The sequence below is a fragment of the Erithacus rubecula genome, assembly GCF_903797595.1.
Source record: "Erithacus rubecula genome assembly, chromosome: 3".
Classification (NCBI taxonomy): domain Eukaryota; kingdom Metazoa; phylum Chordata; class Aves; order Passeriformes; family Muscicapidae; genus Erithacus; species Erithacus rubecula.
In genome coordinates, this window is record NC_136689.1 from 49,792,436 (window position 1) to 49,813,131 (window position 20,696).

The 20,696-nt window shown below is 35.2% G+C and overlaps 1 protein-coding gene across 1 annotated transcript in view; it reads right to left on the bottom strand.

Annotated features, from left to right (window-relative positions):
• Window positions 1–20,696, bottom strand: part of CNTNAP2 (contactin associated protein 2) — a 1,078,336-nt gene that overhangs the window by 1,037,000 nt on the left and 20,640 nt on the right. The window lies entirely within an intron of this gene.

The following is a 20,696-nucleotide window of genomic DNA, read 5'->3' on the forward strand; positions in this document are numbered from 1 at the left end:
TTGTTATTTTTTTCTTCCTGTTAAACAAGTACTCTGATTCCAGCGTTAAAAATGGCCATTGTGTACTGGCATTGTGTTTCACACCAAACTAAACCCTTACAAACACAAGCCAAATAACAAAGACAAATAAATTAAAAGAAAAAAAAAAAAAAAAACAAGACAAAAAACAAAATCAAAAAAACCCCAAAAAACAAAAAAAAAAAAACCAAAAAAAACAAACAAAAAAAAAAAAAACCCCAAAAAAAAAAAAACAAAAACAAAAAAACAACAACAACAACAAAAAAAAAACCAACAAAAAAAAAACCCAGAGGGAAGTTATGCCGAAATCCTTGATTCACAGCTACTGGTCCCAGTGGGTACAACTTAAATATTTCCATGATACTTCATTCATCCAACATGTGAATTTGTCTTTTTGAAGGCTTAGCTGATTCCACAACGAATTGATTTTTTTTTTTATTTAATGCTCATGCTTAAGAACTGCAGAGACTTTGATAACTGAAAATAGGATGATATGTATATACATATTTATTTAAAATATTTGAAAGGGTACATGGAATATCAAGAGTCATGGTGTGATAAAAGGCTTCAGTGTTTTCTCTTGAGGAATCTTGAGCACCAGTTTGCTCAAAGCACCCCCTTCTGGTAGAAATCCATAAACTGAGTGCAGATTAGCTAAAATATCAATATACACTTTGCTTATATATGTAGAATGACTATAATTCTCTTTGCCAGACTCAGCTTCCTATAAATTCGGAAAATTATGTGGAAAATTGTGATCATATGTGCATCTGGAATATCAGATGGATTTCAAATAGTTTTTATCTTTTGCTTGCTAATAGTATCTTTCACGAATATAAATCCTGTAAAAAGAGCCATAAAAGATTATATTTCATAAGAACTGTTGCTACTCATACATTAAAAAATATTGGATTTTTTTTCTGGGAAGTCTAGCTTACTGAAAGAAGAAAATCATTTTGCTCTCATTTAGAACTAATTTTTCATTGAAATTTAGAATGCTGACATCTTGCTAAAGCATTTCTTCTGCAAAAATAGAAGCAGTATCTCGCCTACTTTGTCTCCTAGAGTTGAAAATATTATGCAGTCTCTACACTAGTGAGAATATGATTAGCTTATAATGAGCATTCATGCTACCAAAGTTCGAATACTTAAAAAAGAATCTTTACATTGATTTTGACCTACAGCTTTTACTGTAATTTAAAATAATTTCCAAAGCCCTTAGGGATTTTTTTCCCTAATGGAGACCTAATTTTCTGTTTTTCAAAAACCCAGCCACTTATACTGCAAGTGCTATTTGCATTCAATGTAACTATTTCCATGTGCATGGGGTCTGTTGCATTCAAACTGCAGAAGAAAGATGAGAAAACAGAAAATTCTCATTCAGCTTCTAGTGAATACTGCAAAAGTAGAAAAGCATCCGATGGATATTTCTTTCTTGGGTCTCTTGACAAAAACCTTGAGCAACAGAGGGAAAAAAAAGCCACACAAACAGCTGCTGTTACCTACAGTGACAATCAGCAAAAAATGGCATAGAAGTGGGGCTTGGATGACTGTGCACACCTGTCCTGAGCCAGCCAGGCAGAGCTCAGGAAACAGAAAAACAAAACTACTTCTCCTGAGTAATTGTGCATGTTTATTCCAGTATTATAATTTTTCGCTGAACTACTATATATGAAAAAACCCAAATAACAATCCAAAATGAGCATGAGGTGTGGCCAAAAAAAATTAGCCAGTATTGCTTTAGTCCACCAATTCAAACAGACTTGCTGAGATGAGACTCCTTGCATGAAGATTTAGGTAAAATGTGATACCACCAGTTCCTCCATAAGGAGCAAGCTGAAGGAAAACAACATTGCATTTTGAGGACAGTATCAAAAGGTTCTGGGTTTTTTTGACTCAAAATATTTTAATCCCCCATAAGAATTTCAAAAAAAAACACCCTTCAAAGCTATTTTCCTGAAATTACAAGTATCAGTCATAAATGTTTCCTTAAAATACTTTATGAATATAAAACCCCTGACTTCTTTTCATGGAAAGTGTCTCCAACAAAAATACATTAAGCTTTTGATTCCATTAATTTAAATTAAAAACAAATATGATCTTAGCTTCTTCTGGTAAATTAAATTACTGAAATGAAGTTGAAATAGTGTAAATGCTTTTGAAAATCATAACTAGCAAATATTTGGAAGTAAAATAATAAAAAAAAAATCAAAAACACAAACCACAAAAGAACAATATTTTATTCTGAACAACTCTCTCCATTTCAAAACCACAGTCTATCCAAAGCTCTACTTGTAAACAGGATTTCTTATATACAGTTTCTGGTTAAAGATGAGCATTGTCAGAATAAAAAATGTCACATATATTTAAATAGGTGGTTACCCTGCCAGCAATGTTCATATGCCATGCATGGCACGTACAAGTCTCAAATTAACCTTATGAGTAGCAGCATCTGACAATGACAATGTGTATTTTTGTATGTGCATGTTCACTTTCTATATGAGTGAGTGGAGTATCACTGTGCCAGTAGAGATACCATTTCCAGTTCATTCCATGCCATAAGGATATACCAGTAATGTAATAATACTGACAAAATGTCCATTAAAAAAATTCTTTATGAAAGAGGGAATTGACATGATCTTGTCCATAAACCTGTAGGTGTTTATTCCCTGTAGGGATCTCAGAGAGGAAGGACATAACAACAATATGATTTGTAATTCAAAAACATTTTGACAAGCATTATATCTGAAAAGAGGATAAGTTAAGGTGGATTTTACAACCTATGTTGTTTCTATTGCACATTAGCAAAGCACAAATCACAGCCTGGTCCCTATTTTGTTCCCTTGGATAGTAGATTACTGTGCTACAGGGGTGAAAATCACAGCTGGCAGAGGACCAGCCTGTTCAATTCAGTACCTGTGCCTGTGTGTTCATCCCTAGAGCACTGGCAGAGCCCTGCAAAGACATCAGTGAAGCCAAGTGCAGTAGAGTATCAAGGTTATGAAAGTGTGTGCTTTCCAGAAGGAACCTGTTTCAGCAGTCCTGCAGTTCAACATGTGCCTGCAACTGCATTTCCTGAACATGAACATCTGGATATTGCAGTGCCTAAGGACCCGTGCAGGAAATGCCTGAAGGCAAAAGCAATCAAAGGTCAGGGCAGGGAATCTGCTATCGACCTGGGAAAATTATTATGGAACTTGTGGGTTATTTCTGAGAATGTGGGATGGAGACATGCCTCCATTCTGGAGCTTTCTGAGGCTAGGGCCAAACTGTTCTTGGTTTCATCAAGTTTTGGATGAGATGCATTGTTTCCGTGTTCTGCTGAAATATTCACCAACTACTGATACTCTTTTATGCATCTCTGAACTGGCAGACACACAGGAAAATACCCTGTAGTGTAGATCATTAAATGAATAGGAATGCTGACATAGAATAAATGCAGGATTTCTTAACTGCAAGAAACTGTAATTGAAAATGCACAGATATAATTAGTCAGACATTAGCACTGAGGTTTATGTGCACTAAAATAAATATGTAAACCCAAATAAGACACAAGTACCTTAAAAAAGGAAAGTTGATCAGAAAGATCTCAACTCCTACTACTCTTCCTCTGCAGTCTCCCTAAAAACCTAGTCACCCTGAGCGTCTCCAAGATGAATGTAATCAGATAAGCATGAAAGTTTGCACTGAAGGGCAAATAGTCGGCTTGCAAGGTGTTATTATGCAACAAGATGTTTTAATGCTGTTTTTGGAGAGAAAGTGATGTTTTCTACAGCCCATGTTCACTATAGCATCAATAAAAGTATCTGATGATGCCATTTGCATTAGACTTTCTTCTATATGTAAATGTAATCAAGCTGCATTGTATATGGCTAAATTACTGTTAATTAGTGTTTCCTGAACATTTTTCTAATACATCATCTCAAATGAACTTTAAAGACTATGAAGTTATCTGACACTTTTTAGCTCACTGAACCCAACCTAGGAATAACTTCAAGCGAAGTAAATACACTCAAAATAATAATTAGAGATAAAACATCTAAAAAAATCTAAAAATTTTTGCTTTCATAAGATAGTCTATCATAGTATAAATGTTTAGCAAACAGAAATACTGAAACCAAATGTTGCTGTTAAATATATTTTCAAACAGTAAAAATCCACCTAATACGTGTATTTGAGCATTCTGTTCTTTTACTCATTGTTAGTGAGGGCATTTTCAGGAGGAACTTCTACATTCAGACAGAAAACTTTCACTTCAATACATGAAAAGCTGTATGTCCCTTTGAAGCATGCCCTGGTATCTATTGTAACAATCCTAGAAGAACTTTCTGCAATGTGGTGCATGCAGGGACAGACACTGGTACCAAAATCAGTGTTACTGATTTCTTATCTTTGCCACCAATCTGCTCTGTAGCTTCTATAAATCAGGTCACGTCTCTCACAGCTTCTCCCACAACCTTTCCCTTAAAGTCTATTCTTTCAAAGCTCAGTGGGATTACAGGGCATAGCAGGATGGGCTAGAGATGAGCTCAGCTCCTATTTCTGTCTCCCTCTTCACCTGGCAGGCCTGTCTCTCTCAGTGGTACAGGCACATGTACTCATTGCCACAGTCCTAGAAACCCAGTGAGAATGGAAGCAGATGCAGAGCAAAGCAATGTACAGATTATGTCCTGTAACTGTGATTATGCTACAGTAAGGATGTTATTTTCAGCACTTTGAACCTCTTTTGTGTAGATGGTGTCTGCTGTACCTCAGCCATCAATACTAAGCTTGCTAACCCTGGAGCAATTTATGTTATCCTTGAGGTGTCAAGATTTTGTTTTGCTAATTTTGTTACTGCCATGAAACTTGGAGCTGGCCTTGAACCTTTCTATGAGAAAAGCAAAGCATGGGTAAAAAAAAACCCGAAGAAACCCCAAACAATCAAAAACCAAACCAAACCAAAACAAGGTATTCAAGCACCATAGGAGAGACACTTTTCTTCCCCTTAATTTTTACTGCATAGGAAACCAGGGGACGCTGATTGCAGCATATGGGCCACAGTAAGGCATGTCTCAGATGAGGAGTGGCTGAGGTCACTTTGTTCAACCTCTAGAAGAGGAAACTGACGGGAGACCTCACTGCAGTCTACACCATGAAAAGAAGCAGAGGGGCAGACACTGATCTCTCTGTGGTAACTCATGACAGGACCTGAGGCAATGACTAAAGTTGTGTCAGGGGAGGTTTAGGTTGGATATCAGGTAAAGGTTCTTCCCTCAGAGGGTGGTTGAGCACTGAACAGGCTCCCCAGGGAAGTGGTCACAGCACCAGCCTGACACAGTTCAAGAAGTGTTTGGACAATGCTGTCAGGCACATGGTGTGAGTCCTGGGGTGTCTTGTGAAAGGCCAGGAGTTTACTCGATGATCCTTGTGGTTCCCTTCAACTCAGCAGATTCTGTGATTCTGTGAAGTACACAAAAATTATGATCATGATAATGATAACAAAAATGCATGTCTTAGCTTAGATCCCCAATCAGTAAGTCTTGGGAGTTTATACAGCTGGAAGCTTCTGTATGATCTCACTGAATTAATACACTTGATTAACAATCAAACTGAGCTGGGGTGAAAAACACCTCATAAATTCAGGACAGGAATTCTTGCTGAAACAATGCACTTCGAGCAAGCATTAAAAATTATTCATGGAAAGGAAATTTTAAGTTCAAATTTATAAAACTATGAAGGAAAGCTGTTGAGAAATAAATAAATCTCTAAATAAGAGAACAGAAAACTATGTGAATTCTCCAATCCCAAATATTATGCAATTATGAAAACTGTTTATGAATATCTACTAGAGGACAAAAGCTTCTAATAGTATTCAGCAAATGCTTTTTCTTCAATAATTTAGACTTCATAGTCCTCTCTTCACATTCCTTTTAGAGAGATAAAGACATGAAAAACACTGAATATGTTATCAGAATTCAATTATTTTACTAGGTATGGTAGCTAACAGCATAAACAATTTGTTCAGTAGTTTGCAACAAATGATGACATTTCCTTTTTTTCTCTTAGCATTTAATCCTTTTTTCTCCAAGCTGTCCATCTCAAGTGTTCTAGTTTCATAATCACAAAAACTGTAGTAGCTTGGTCATACTGACTTGTTGCTAGGATTTTCTGTTGGTTTGTTTAATTTATGGGGTTTTTTTCTCCTAGAAGATCTTGTTTGGTAAGAAATCATTGTATTCTTTGACTGTCTAAGGAAAAATTGTCATGCAGTAGTCGTAACTCTTGTTTAGCATTTATTTATCCTGGGATTAGAGACTAAAAGTGGGGTGTTTTTTAAAGCCCTCTTCCTCAGGGAAAAAAAAATCATAGGTAAAAGTCATATAATCTATTACCCGAAATAGGGAATATATGTGAATTGGTGGAGAATGCATGTGAATAGAAATAGTAATTTTGCATCTAAACAGGTTTTTGTTGGAAAATTATGGATTGTTGAAGTCAAATTTATATTCTGAAATGAATTATGGGGATATACATAAAAGGTGTAAACTTTCTTAGGAAGCCTTTGTCAGAACAGGTCTCAGCTCAAAGGGAATTTTGAAAGGTATTTGCTAGGTCGTAGCTGTTAGGCAGGATATGAGGTTTTAAACTCAGATTTGCAGAAACACTGAATCTCCTACAGGTTGGTAGCTGTCCTACTCTCCTCATTATGGAGTCTTATGTTCCAGCTCCCATTCTGGGTTAGTCAAGCTGCAATTTGTTATTTCAAAATTTAATGGAACTATAAAGAGAGCTTGATTCTGTTGATGGGGGACTAATCTCTCTTCCTGAGAAGAAATCCAGTAATGAGTCTTTCTTCAGACTAAAGGTACAACAAAGATTTAATATGCTAGATGAGTGTCATAGCCACTAAGTTATTAGTAACCACAAAAACATCTCACATTTTTCAAAAGATGATTGTTTTGCTGCCTCACCTTTCCAGTTTAAAAAGTCACTCTCCTGCACATTTGAAATGGATCAAAAGTGCAAACCAGAAACATGTCAAAGATTAAAGTTTTTAATGTTTTTTTAGTATATTACCCCTGAAACATCCTGTGAAGAAAATTATTTTCTCTCACTTTTCCAATTGCCTGCCTTTGATTATTTGCAGAATGTTTTGTACCTTCCATAGCACACAAACTGATCTTTTCTAGTCAGCTAATGATCTGCTTCTTTCTGGTGTTAGTGGCAGTGAGATAAAAGAGGTCAAGGTCAACTTAAATGTTGAAACTAAAAATGCAGTGTAATAAATGTATATTTAACTCTTTTGTCTCAGGTGTGTTTTCAGCCATTTATGCAGAATGCCTTTTCTCTATCAAAGGTTCACTTAGCTAATGTGCATAAGGTCTTAAGAGATGTTTCAAGTGTCAGCATCTTCCTTGCATTAGGTAAAATTAGAATTTCTTTTCATTGCTATGAACTAGGAATTGGGGAGAAATTTTTAAAAATACTTTTAAATGTTTTAATTATTCAAATAATAACTACTGCAGAAGCAGATTTCTTCACAGGCTCTCTCTTCTCCTCTAATTCCAAGGAAATTTCTGAACTTTAGTGGAAGCAAATAGCTCCTCTATTGTTTTGTCTCTTGCTTTTGTAAGCATTGCAGTATTATTTCTGGTGAAAGTTGAAACTCTTTTTATAGTATCTCCAGCTATGAAGTACATGCTTTGCACATCTTTTGCAGTTATTCTCCTTCTGCAGCAGCTTCAGTTTTAGATTTTGCTAAGAATGAAGAAAAACTTCTAAACACCAAGACAGCTGAACTTGTTAGCAGATTTCCTGAAGATACCCCTAACTTCTACTAATGAAGGTTTTAAGAAAAAGGTTTATAAATTTATCAGGAATGATGTAATTCTGATGCAGGAGAATAGAACTGCAGACTTCTTGAGGATTGTACCAGTCAGTCCTAGATTTAACTACTTGCTTTCAGCAAGATCAGAATCCATACATGGATTATATGTTCATTGTATATTCCTTCCTGACTGTGTGTCCCAATAGCTGAAATAAGTGACTTCTAGGATCAGATCTCAGTTTTCTGCATTTTGTTCCATCCCTTCACTTTTGCAAAATCCATTAAACCTTTCTTTTTCCTACATCAACACTGCTTCCTTGTCTTTCATTGCATTTTTAGTTGGTCCTTTCTCAGTAAAATTAACCATTATCACCACTTAAAAATTTGCTGACTTTCCTTTTGAATTCTTTTTATACCTTGTCTCCTGATTGCTTAGCCCACTTTCCTCACTTTTTAAAGCATGCTTTGATCGCTGTTCATTTTCTTTGTACCTGTCCATCTAGATAGATACTGCTTTTTATTTCCTCCTCAGTCTATGTGCAAATTCCTTGAGCATTTCCCAACACAGCTGAGCAGATATTAAGTTTTCAATAGACACTTAAATGTCTTTCAGTTCAGTCAATATAAGCAAACACTCAAGCTTAATTAAATACAAATTATCTTGAACAGTAGTTCCAAGACTGGGTATGTCTTTTAGCATTATGAAAAATCTGAACCACAGTATCTAATTTTTATTTCTCTATAAAGACTTGGAGAAGAATTAGATGCACTAAGCCTTATATATAATGATAGAATATTTAGTAGGGTCCTATTGACACATGTAATTGTGGTTATCCAATACCATTGTTCAGAGGCATCAACCTCAGACCTACAGACATGATATGTCACCCAGTGGTGACCTACCTTTCTGTAGCAACAGCTGATGTCTGCATACAAATGGCAGGAGACACAGGTTTTTAGGCCATTTCATCCACCACACATATAATTCTATCTGTTTTCAAAGTGTATTTAAACACTCCTATATATATCCTTATAAAAAAATAAAAGGCCAAGAAATAGGGTTCTGATTCTAGTTCAAAACATCTGCAAAAGTCATGAAGGTCTGTACCACAGTAATTAAGACCAATGCATATGCCAGAAGCACTGCATCCCATACTCATTTATTTAATTAAATTCACCTTTCATTTGTCTTTTAAGACACATAGCCATGCTGAAGTGATAGAAAGATACCTATAACCTTGTCTAAATTCAGCAGCAGACACCATTCTGGAACTACTCAGCTAACATCAAAAAACAAGCACAATATTACCCTATAATAATATTCATTGCTCCATTTTTCCCAGTAGCAATTTTTTTCCATGTCTCTTGCACAGGAGTGTGATCTAGATGGCCCAAACTTGGCTCTGCTCATGGAAATAAATGACAAAACTGAAGACATGAGTCTATCAGAAGATTCCAAACCATATTCCTATGAAAATATCTCAACTATGTAAATGCCTCAATCGGTCTTGTATACTTGCTCAATTAAAGTGAAAGGTTCTCTTAATTTCTCTGAGCTGATGGCTTCTCTTTACTTTATGATATAATCAAATTGTTACTTGTATATAAAGAAGTTGCATGGATATATCAATTATAAGAGTACTTTTTCCCAATTTTTAAAATCAATTTTAATATTAATCTATACAGGACTCTTCTGGAACAGATCGGTGGTGTGAAATCTATGCTAAATAAAAAATTCAGAATTACTGGAATAGCTATTTGCAAAGATCAGCCAAACATTTGCATTTTTACATTTCTAAAATATCCTATAGAAGTCTCCACATTCCTGTGAAAAAAGCCTTTGTGGTACAGGTTTCATGGTTCAGAAAATTTGAAGAAACAAAACTAAATTTGGTCTCACAGAAATGTTAAATATTTCCTAATTTTAAACAAAATTTTGCTTAGAAGGGATTCATGGCTAAGCAATAGTATAAAATATATGGGTTTAGTTTCTGTAACAAAAATACTTTTTACTATTTTAGTGTTAATTAATTTCCCATTACTTTCCTCTATTTTGCAGAATTTAGTTGAACCTTAGAAAATAGCTAGTGTGCCTTTTAGACAGTGTTAAGAAGCAATTAACATAGTGAGATTATTTATGCCTAAACTGCATACAGTTATAGAAAAAAATGTTAGAGAACATGTTGATATATATGCACAAATTTCAGCATATGCTTCTTGAAAATTCTAAATTATATTGGACAATATGCTTTTAAGCAGACATTTTCTTAAATTCCTGTTCTTGGTTACATCTTTTTTGCATGAAAAATTCCATTTCACTGCTGTCAGAAAAGTAATTGTACCTCTTACTGCCTAAAGCATCTACTCTCTTCTTCCTGCACTGATTTAGTTCTCATTCATGTGAATGAAGATTATGCACACATGGGATGAGAAGAATTGAACTTTTTTCTGCCATTCCATGGCGAAGAATGTGGTAGGATGTGGTAGGAATGTATCCTTCCTTCCATCTCCCTCATGGGCTAACAACAGCTTCCACATGCCTTCCTTTCACCTGCAGACCTTCAAGTATCCTCCATTCTTATAATGTGGGCAGAGGTTATTGGGTTTGGGGTTTGGAGGTTTTTCTTTATGTGTTATGCACTCAATAGAAAATGAAGTTTGATAAGCTGATGGTCTGCTAGCACTCCTTTCATGACTGGGAAAGAAACTGCTGGAAAGTATAAGCTTAACCATTTCCATTCAATTAATATTTCAGTAAAAAGAAGCAAAACATCTTTCTGTCCAGAAAAAACCTGAAAAGCAGAAGTACTTTCATATTAAAGGAGTGCAGGGCTAACTTGGGAGATAAATTGTGTACATGTTAAAACAGCAAGAAATGTTGAAAAGACATGCATTCATCCCCATTGTTTATCTTAGTGCTCAGGAAAGCATGGCAATTTACAGAATTGTAAAGAAATACAATATCATAAAGCCAATATAACTGGTGGTTAGTTTCTGCTACTGGAAAAAGAACCAACCCAACAACAGCACTAACCCAGAGTACTAGTAATTATAGGGTATCTTGATTTCATCCACACAAATTAATGTTTGACTTTAAGCCAAGAATATGAATGATAATTTGCAGATTATCTCTGAATGAAGATGCTTCTGCCAAGCATCTCCTAAAACAAAGCTAAAGAAACCCATCTTAAAGCAGAAAATTATAGACTACCAAAAACTCAGGAAGAGGAAATTCAGCATAATCTGTAGTAACTTTAATTGTAGGAATCCACTGTTAAATTTTTGTTACGTTTTTTACAGTGTAGATTGAAATGTATCCAAAGAAAAGCCTAAACTTTCACTATTTGTAAGTAGTATTTCTATAAATTCTAATACAGAATGCATTTTCTGACTCCAGACTCTCAAGAATTAAAACATAAGTATAGTCAAGTAATGAAGTATATAAAAAATGAGCAACAGGAATGGACTCCTACTTTTCAAAATAGAACAAATAGCAAGTTATTGATGACTTAACAACTGATCAACTGAACCACCTGGCATTCCCACATAGTTTTTAGAACCCTAACACACTGATTTAAGAAAAAATTACCTAAATAGAATTTTTTCTTGTTTCTCTTTATAAAGTAAATTTCAATTAATTTATTCACCTTTTTCCTCTCAATGACAAGAAGTTGATGCTCTGAAACTGTTAAACTTTGGTCATAAAACTCTACTCAAAGTGATCTCTGAAACTCCCTACACAATACATTATGGCCAAGACAAGAGAAATTATAATCCAGCAGTATTCTCAAATTGAACTCAGCTTTAGTGAAAATGAGAAGAAGCAGACAAAGGATGACTTTGGTAGATACAAGAGCCAGCTTTCTCTGCAATGACTGTCAATATTGGATGCCTGGCTTGAAATATCCCCAGGGCTTCCTAAAAGGTGGTACTTCCTTATGCCACTTTTTAAAGATACCTTAGGCTAAACACCAACAAATTGGTGCCCTAAAATTAAAAGACAAATTCCACAACCCTTTCTGGGATAAAGACAGTTCAATTTATTATGAAAAAGGTAAGTTATTGGGGACTTAATGACTGTGGCTTGAGAACTTCCAATAGCTACCATATCTCAGATACAGCAAGTTCAGATGTGTGTATGCAGTGCTGAAATGTACAGTGCCAGATCAGATTTTATTCATTTTTTTCCCCAACAGTTTGGGTTAGAAGGTACCTTTAAAGGTTGCCTATAGTTCAATGGCACCCTGCAATGAGAAGGAATATCTAGAAGATATATAAGATATTGCAAGATACAAGGAAGCATTTTTAAAGTGTGAACAACTGCACACTGCCTAATTCTGAAATGGTGATTTCAGCCAGCTAGTGAGTTCTGAATGAAAAACATATTGCTCCTTCTTTCAGGAAATTACTTCACTTAATGCGATATGGAGGAGTAAAATAAAAAAAATTAAAAAAAAATTGCAAATAATGATGGGTCAGCTTCTCAGTCCTTTGGTGCACAGAATTCCCAGTGGAAATTTTCCAGGCAGACCATTGGGACCAGTAAATTTTTCTTCTACTCCTTTTATGCAAAATTTTAACTATCTGAGCTTCTTCCCACATAAGAACAAAATTCCTCTCCAGATTTCTCACTGAAATTAATTTACATCTATAATACATACTTTAACAAAGCGGTATGTGCTTAAACAAAATGTCTTATCTAAAATGATATAGCAACAAAGAAATCCAGCCTTTCTGTAGAGCAAACAAAATGACATTATAAATTACACAATGTGCAAAACAGAATGGTGTTTAAACATAACTGAGATTTGCTATGAAAAAATTATCCCTGAATACTTTAATTTTTTTTCTTTTATTTTTCACACATTTTGTAGACTCCAACTATTTGTTTCAGAAGCTAGGGCCCAAACACATTCTTCTGGTAAGTATAAAATTACCTTTTTACAATTTTAGAAGGGATTCTTTGCAGACTAGTCAACTCTTCATTTCTTTACAGCTTTTAAATTGCATATTTCAAGCATTTAATTTCTTCTGGATTATAACTGAATTATGAACTAGCCAAAAAAGTAATGCACTTTCAAAGGTAAATATATCCCTCAGTATCTGAGTAATGAGGGAAAGAACAGAAAGACACTAATAATATACCATAGCCATCCACCTTTCATCTTTTTCTTTCTGCTTCATCAGGGCATCTCACTGTAAAAAAAAAAACAAACCAATCAACCAACCAAACAAACAAATAAATAAATAAAAACCCCACTAGGAAATGACCATGACCACCTCACAGTCACACAAAAAACTGCCAGCTGAGGTCACTGGCTTCCAACAGTCACAGCATCTGACCTTGGATGACTTTTGACAAGCCACTAATAGCACTAATGACATCAAATAGGATTTTGTAGCAGTTTTACTCCATCAGCACTTTCACTGATGAGGTGATGTATCTCTTAAGTACTAATTTGCAATGGGATGATGCACAAATTACTGTTTGCAGGGTTCCAGTATGTATGGCTGAAGGGAGGGGGTGTAGTAGGCATTATGAACTTACACCCAAAGCATTAAATATATGGGCTATATTTTCATTTACTCTTAAAATGTGCCTATGGCTGCAGATAAAAAAGAACAAAAAATGGTGAACAATTATAAACACAAAGGAAAAAAATCAGCTGTTAAATTGTGTACCTACAACACATTAATATTGCTCAGGACTCTCCATGCTTCAGAAGTAGCTGTGGGAAGCAGTTCCCAAACAGATAAAAGGGTGTCAATGGGTATTTTACAGGAAGTTCTGCTGGCTGCCACTAAACAGCTAATATAGATTGCAATTATGTTAGGCCTTTTATGAAACTTTTTTTTGCTCCAGGTGGTGACTCTTAAGGGACTTCAGTGGCAATCACGGCCCAGGCAGTTCTTAGCAGCCAGTTCCATCAGACTTGTCGTGGCAGTGGTGTGGATAAATGAGCTCTGCCATGAATCATCAGTCCTGAAAAAGGCTGACATCCTGCTGTGCACTAAATCAACTTCTTAAACTATTTTTTAAGGGAAACCTCTCTATGAAAATGAATAATGTGGCTATGTATGAGAGTGTGGAAAACAAAAATAAAATTTCATTGTAATAACTCTTAGACCAAACCATATTTCTTTTTATTGCTCATTTCAGGGTTTTATTAGAGATTCACATTGTACAGGCAAGACATTGATGTTTGGTATTATTAGAAACTCTATATGTATTTTAAATATAATTTGTACCTGAAGAAGTGAAAATTATTTCAGCTAGCTAGTTGCAGGACTTGAATTCGTTTGACATTAATTAGAGTAGTATTATTAATTAGTTACAGATTCTAAGGTAGCAATTGACTTCACATTTTTTCCGATTGGCAAATTCTTAAAACACATTTCATAAAAGACTCAGTAAATTATTTGGTGAAGAAAAACCAGACCTTTCTGACAGAAAATTAATCTGCACACAGCAAGCTACTGACTGGATGAGAGGATTATCTGTAACCACCTAGCAAAAAAGTAATTAAATTGGAACAATTTTCCATCAGAAAATGCTGATTCAATGTAAAGAATATTCGGCATATTTGCATCACCAAAAGTCGAATGAAAGTAAAGGAATAATTTTCCCTCAGCTTTAACCAATGATTTTTTAATTGTCACTTTATCAGTGTTATTAATTACAGTGATCAAAATAAGATTTAAGAAATGCTACTGGAAATGCTTAGGAGTATAATATTCTGATAATGTGAGGAAGTAAAAAGAAGGAACAAGGGAAGAAACCCTGCACACCACTATTCCACTGTTTCTCCTTAATGTTAAATGTTCTGACATGTAAGTAGAAGTACTCTATTTGGAACATTTTGATAATAACATAATAATAATTAAGAAACTGAAAATATTATGCCGGTTTACTCTTTTCAAAATAAAGTATCATAAATTCTGTTTTACCAGTAAAATTTTACCACAAATTTTTGTTACTATTTACATTTTTTGTTTCTATCAAATAGGAATTTCAGGTCTTATCAGATCAGGTAACCCCTTTTATATTGCATGTCAACAACACACAAGACTTTAGCATGTCATAATTCCTTTGGGTTTTTTAGGCTTCAAGGTAATGTGTCCAGCTGATTCAGACTGAGCCCCTGTTGGCATTAGTGTGACACAAAATGTTCGTCTTGTACTTGATCCACCAATGTGCAAAAGTCACTGTGTGCCAACAACCAGCAGCAAAACATAACAAAACTTGCTACACTCAGAACACTTGTCAGTCAGCATGTCCTTTGCAACCTCAAATACACCCTAATTATTGCTGTTACAAAGGGCCTCAGATATAGCTGTAAAAATGATGAAATAAAAATAAATTATTTCAGAATGCTAGCTAGTTACCTAGTTCTTGCAAGTTTTGTAATGGATTTCCTGAAATTCAGCTTCTTTGAGATAAATTTCTCTAACTTCAGACAGACAAGTATTGGCAGCTGAAAGCAATAGATCTCCAAGGTTTGCAAATTGGACTGAAAGTGTTATGGAAAAAGATTTATATTCTGCCTATTTTAAATTTCTGAGGAGAACTCGGTATTAAAGCTGCAAACAAAAAAACAGACTTATTTTTCTGGGTTAAAAAATAAAATATAACAGAGCTTGTTTGCTTGCTTGCTTGGACACACTAGGATTTGAGTGAGATGAATGGCAGATTTTTGGTTTATCAAACTCTGCTGACTAAGTCTTTATGTTATTTGTTACTTCTGAACTGCAGGGGCACATTTCTTCCCCTCCTTAATTTTTTGACATGCTAGAACCTTAACATATTGAAATAAACATCTAGGAGAAGAAAAAAAAGCAGTTGCATTCTGTGTTTTTCTATTGGCTTATTGTTGATGCTGCTTTAGGTGCATTTTGCCTCAAGTGGTCATATTACTCATTAATATATTGACTTAGTAATTTAGGGTTAGATGTCAATAACGGATTTTTTACAGTAATACATTAATTATATTATGCTATCACTTCTTCATATGTCCTAAAGACAGGTAAAACTGACAACAAGGGCTTGGGCAACCACAATCTTCAGAAAAGCAGTTAAAAAACTAAAGAAAAACAAACAAATAAGAAAAAAATCCTAGAAAGACTACAATAAACTTTGTTGGGAAAATATTAACTTCTCTAGTACCCTCCTGAGCACAAAAAAAAGCACTTTTCCCCTCCACACTGAAAGACATTTAACTGGCATGTTAACAAGATACATCAAGACCTAATAAGGCAGCATCATTACCATGATTATCACCTTATTAATAATTCACCTATTGGTAGGAGTACACTACTTATGGGATTTTAATGCATAATTTTAAACATGAAGAGAATATTATTATAATACTCATTAGGGTGATGTCTGCTGAAGTAAAATTTGTAGCACATATATTTGTATTTTCCTAATACAGCTAAATAGCCTACATCCTCTAATGTAGAAACAGTGCTATATATAATGTCTTGCTATTATGCATGAATCTTTGACTAGGTTTTCAGGGCATTTGGAATTGAATCCAGAAAAAAAATCTTAAGTACCTCACTTTAACAAAATATGGGTGTTTACAACTAAGGAAATTATTCACTCAAATACAAAATGCAATAATAGAAACAACTTCCTTTATCTCACATTACAGCGTGGTCTGATAAAATCCACCATCAAATTCTGAAGAGGGATAGAAGCTCAGGACCTCAGCTCTGAAGGATCACTTTAGCACAATCAGATTCTTGCAGGCTTATCACTGCTGAATCTTCCACTGCTCTCTCAGGGCACTGCTTCAGCCAAGAAAGAAAGCAGCAATTCAGTTAAGCAAGGAGAATATGGCAAAAAATAAAATGCAAAGTGTGGGCCCAAACCCCTTTTAACTTTGGCAGGGGGGCAAGTGCCATATCATGTTTAATTTGAAACAATCTCAATAAACTATAAATACATTTTTTGCACTCACTTTACACGTGATGAGCTGTATTATTGCAGATTAAAATTTACTGGTTTATTCGTAATCACCTAGTGATGTTTTGATGCAAAACCTATTGAAGTTTATAGTAAAAATGTCATTGACTCTGTCAGGCTTTGGATTGGGCCCATAGACTTTCATTTGAGAGATGAGTGAGAAATTAAGAGATTATTTCATTTGAAGTTCATTTAGAAATCTCAAAGAGATTTGTTTTATTAGGAAATAGAAGACTTGCTATGCTTTGCAGCAATTAGCTATTAGTTGACACGCATTTGATATTGGATATTAAAAATATCCAACCAGTAAAGAAATATATTAGATGTTCAACACATTTTAATCAAATGCTACAAGTATTTAAAATAAAAAGCACCAATAATTTAAGTCTGTTCTAATGAAAAATATATTAATTTTTAATAGAAGCATCACTGTTGCTTCAAAAATTCACAGCTCACTTTACCACACAGCTGCTGGTATTTTAAAAAGCTATATTATCCTAGCAATAATTTCCTTCAGGCAGCACCAGAGGTAAAATAAATCACCAAGCAGAAATAGGTCATAGTAATTTCAAATAACTTTGTCCACTCTTGTTTTGCCTTTAGGAACCAGAAACACATCAACAGTTCTGGAGACACTGCAATAAAATTCAGAACATAAACTGAGAGGAATCAGCATGGAAATATAATTAATATGCCTTATTATGAATTGTACATTTGCACATTCATGTTTTCCATCTGATTTCTAGGTAGAAAAGTACAGTTCTCCAGTCAGGCCAAAATCATAGTGCTGCACAGGAGAAAAAACAAACAAACAAACAAACAAACAAGCAAAACCCTAATGAATCTTAATGGTGCCCTTTTATTATAGAATTGAGCTCCTTGTGTATGTATACTCCATAGGGAACACCCTCCAAGTCTCCCTTGTGTTTCAAGAGCTAGGATGAGAATTTGTGGATGTGTTAGTTCCAGCTCAAACCAATGCACTTCTTACTTCCATGATCATTCCAATTGTTAATTTGAACAATCCTGTGTACTAGTTAATAAAAGGGGAGGCAAGCAATTGGTATCAGGGCATTTGTAGATTTTACCTCAGATGATGGTGGGCAAAGCCCTTCATCACTCTAAAGGCATTTTTCTTAGGTGAAGCTTTGGCTTCCTTTCTCACAACTCTCAGGGACCTCAGGGCAGTTTCACCATTTCCTTCTCCTCGTCCCATCTGACATGGAGCTCACAAATGGAAGAAGTGTTCCTCTGGGGCTTAAGGCCCATTCTCTGGTGAACCTTGTCACGACCATTATGTTCCTTAGGTCTTTCCTGACTGGCTACCTTGGCTCTAACATACTGTTTCCTATCTATAAGACCAGGCAGAATTCCACAATGACCTTGCTGGCGAGCTTACAGGTACAGCAGGTAGCTATCCCCAGAATGCACATATAGGCCTTGCTCAGATGGTTGTGCAGTTGAATACTGAGAATCTCCAGGGATGAAGATTCCTTAACCAGGTTGACCTTTTTTGGTCAACCTGTTCCAATCTCTACCTACTCTGAAAATATTTTTTGTAGTATTTTTTCAGAATTTGGATTGTAACTTGGGATTTTTGCCCCTTTTCCTAATGCTGGAAAGAGCCTGGCTCTATCTTCTCTTCATTCCACCATTAGACACTTGAATACCATAAAAATAGCTGCTTCTCTTTAGTTTTCTATACTAAAGGCTTTGCAAAACCATTTTTTTGGGCCTCTTTTTGTACATTGTGTCCATTCAGACATCTTAGCTGCTTTCTTGCTTTCTCCAGCAAATCAATGTACTAGGATGCCCAAAGTTGCAGCCAGTACCCTCCAGGTACTTTTCTGCATCCTTTCCTCCAAGATCAGAGCTCATATTTTCAGAGTCTAAGCACATTATGTGCTTCACATGCAGAGATAATGTGAAATGGGATTTTTAAGAAGGTAAATGCTCCATAAAATCCACCACTTGGTCAGTTTACTCTCTACAAGTGCACAATGATTTTAAGCGCATGAAAGATAAGAACTGAAAATTAATAATTATATCACGATTGTAGCAATGATGATAGTTAGAGAGAACAGTAGTGGATGCCTGGGAAATGTGTGAATTGAGTTTGATTTTTATGGCCTTGCTCTCTTTCATAATACTATGAAACTTATTTCCTCCAATATATTTTCACCATTTTCTGTGAAGCAAGTTGAAAATAGAAAAACAAATGGATAGTCAGGTATTTATAAAAATCATCTCCCACAAGCATACAACTGAAAAAAACCCTAAAAACACTCATTAAATAGTTTATGTTTTTATAAAACAAACATAATAGATTTTAAAACAATTTCTTTTCTCCTTAAATTTTATTTAAGATAAAGATCAATCAAAAGTAATTTTCGTGAATCAGGTCCCTGAAAAATGATAGCTTATTTGCATGTTAATGCAAAAAAAAATGTTGTGCCAATGTTTCAATGTTTTTTTAATTGTACACCTTACAGTGGCAGATTCAACATTGTGATGCATCCAAAAGCATTATGGGAAAGGGTAGATGATGATAAAGCTTCTTATCATTGCAAGGTTGGGGATGGATACACATGTTCAAACATCTGAATCAAAATCTGGAACACATGAAGCTGACTGAGAAATGCACAATAAGGTCTAGTGCTGCAACATTTCTATCTAACTCTCAGATTTAGTTTTATTTTTCTCTGAATTATGTAACTGTATTCCCCACATTTACACTTCAGCAGAGAAAAATGCTTTTCTCTTGTAAGCTATGAATGCTCTTAAGATAGAGGAAGATGGAAACTTCCTTTCTCTGTCTAAGAAGAGCTGATATTGACAGGAGAGTAGGGCAGCAGCATAGCAGAGCTTGTTCTTGGACCAATTTCCATAGCACCTGGGAATGTACTGTAAAGAATTTCAGTAAACAATTATGTTTGCACAAACAGATTCAAACTGCTATAAATCACTTCACTTCTTGTTCTTAAACAAAACTATTTAATTTACCCAGAGCTTGGTTTTGACAGGCTGTGTCAGGACGAGAGGAGGAGAGACAGCTGTGTTTCAGCTTCACTGTCTTGAAAGCTTAAGAGTTTCTAATGTTTCTGCGCCAGAATCTCTGTATGCTTTAGACCATAACTCGATAGATGTTCTTCCCCAGAAGTTTTGTACTAAACATGACATATGAGTCGATGAAAAGATGTAAGAGTTGGAATTCAGTATGGGAGTGGATCTTAATATATCCATACACATTCTTATATATGTTGAGGTAAGGCAATAAACTGAAGAGGACTAAAAATTGTACTATGGTACAAGACATATCAATGTATCTGAAGGGAGGGTGTCAAGAGGATGGGTCCAGGCTCTTTTCAGTGGAGCCAAGCAATTGGACAAGAGGCAACAGGCAGAAACTGATGCACTGGAAATTCCATCTGAGTATGTATGAGGAAAAGCTTTACTGTGTAGATGAGCGAGCAGATTGCACAGAGAAGTTCTGAAGTCTCTGTCATTGGAGATATTCAAGGACAAACTGGACACAATCTTATGCTCTGTGCTCTGTGATGGCCCTTTAGCAGGGAGGTTGGACCAGTCAGCCCACTGTGGTATTTTCCAACCTGACTCATTCTGTGATTCTGATAGGTGCCAAAATCCCATCACCACTGGATTTATAAGTTTAATACCATCATTGATCCTCCACAAACCTAGATACTGAGGAGCACAAGTCACACTGAAAGTCAACAAAACATAAACTTTTGTATATGTCTTAGATTTTAGTATGTTTTACTTTCATATCTCCATAACAGAATCACCCCCAAGAAATCCTATTTCTTGTAAAGACTAATGAACTTTTAAATAATTCATTACCCTTGAACTGAACAAAATCAATTTCACCTGTCAACATAA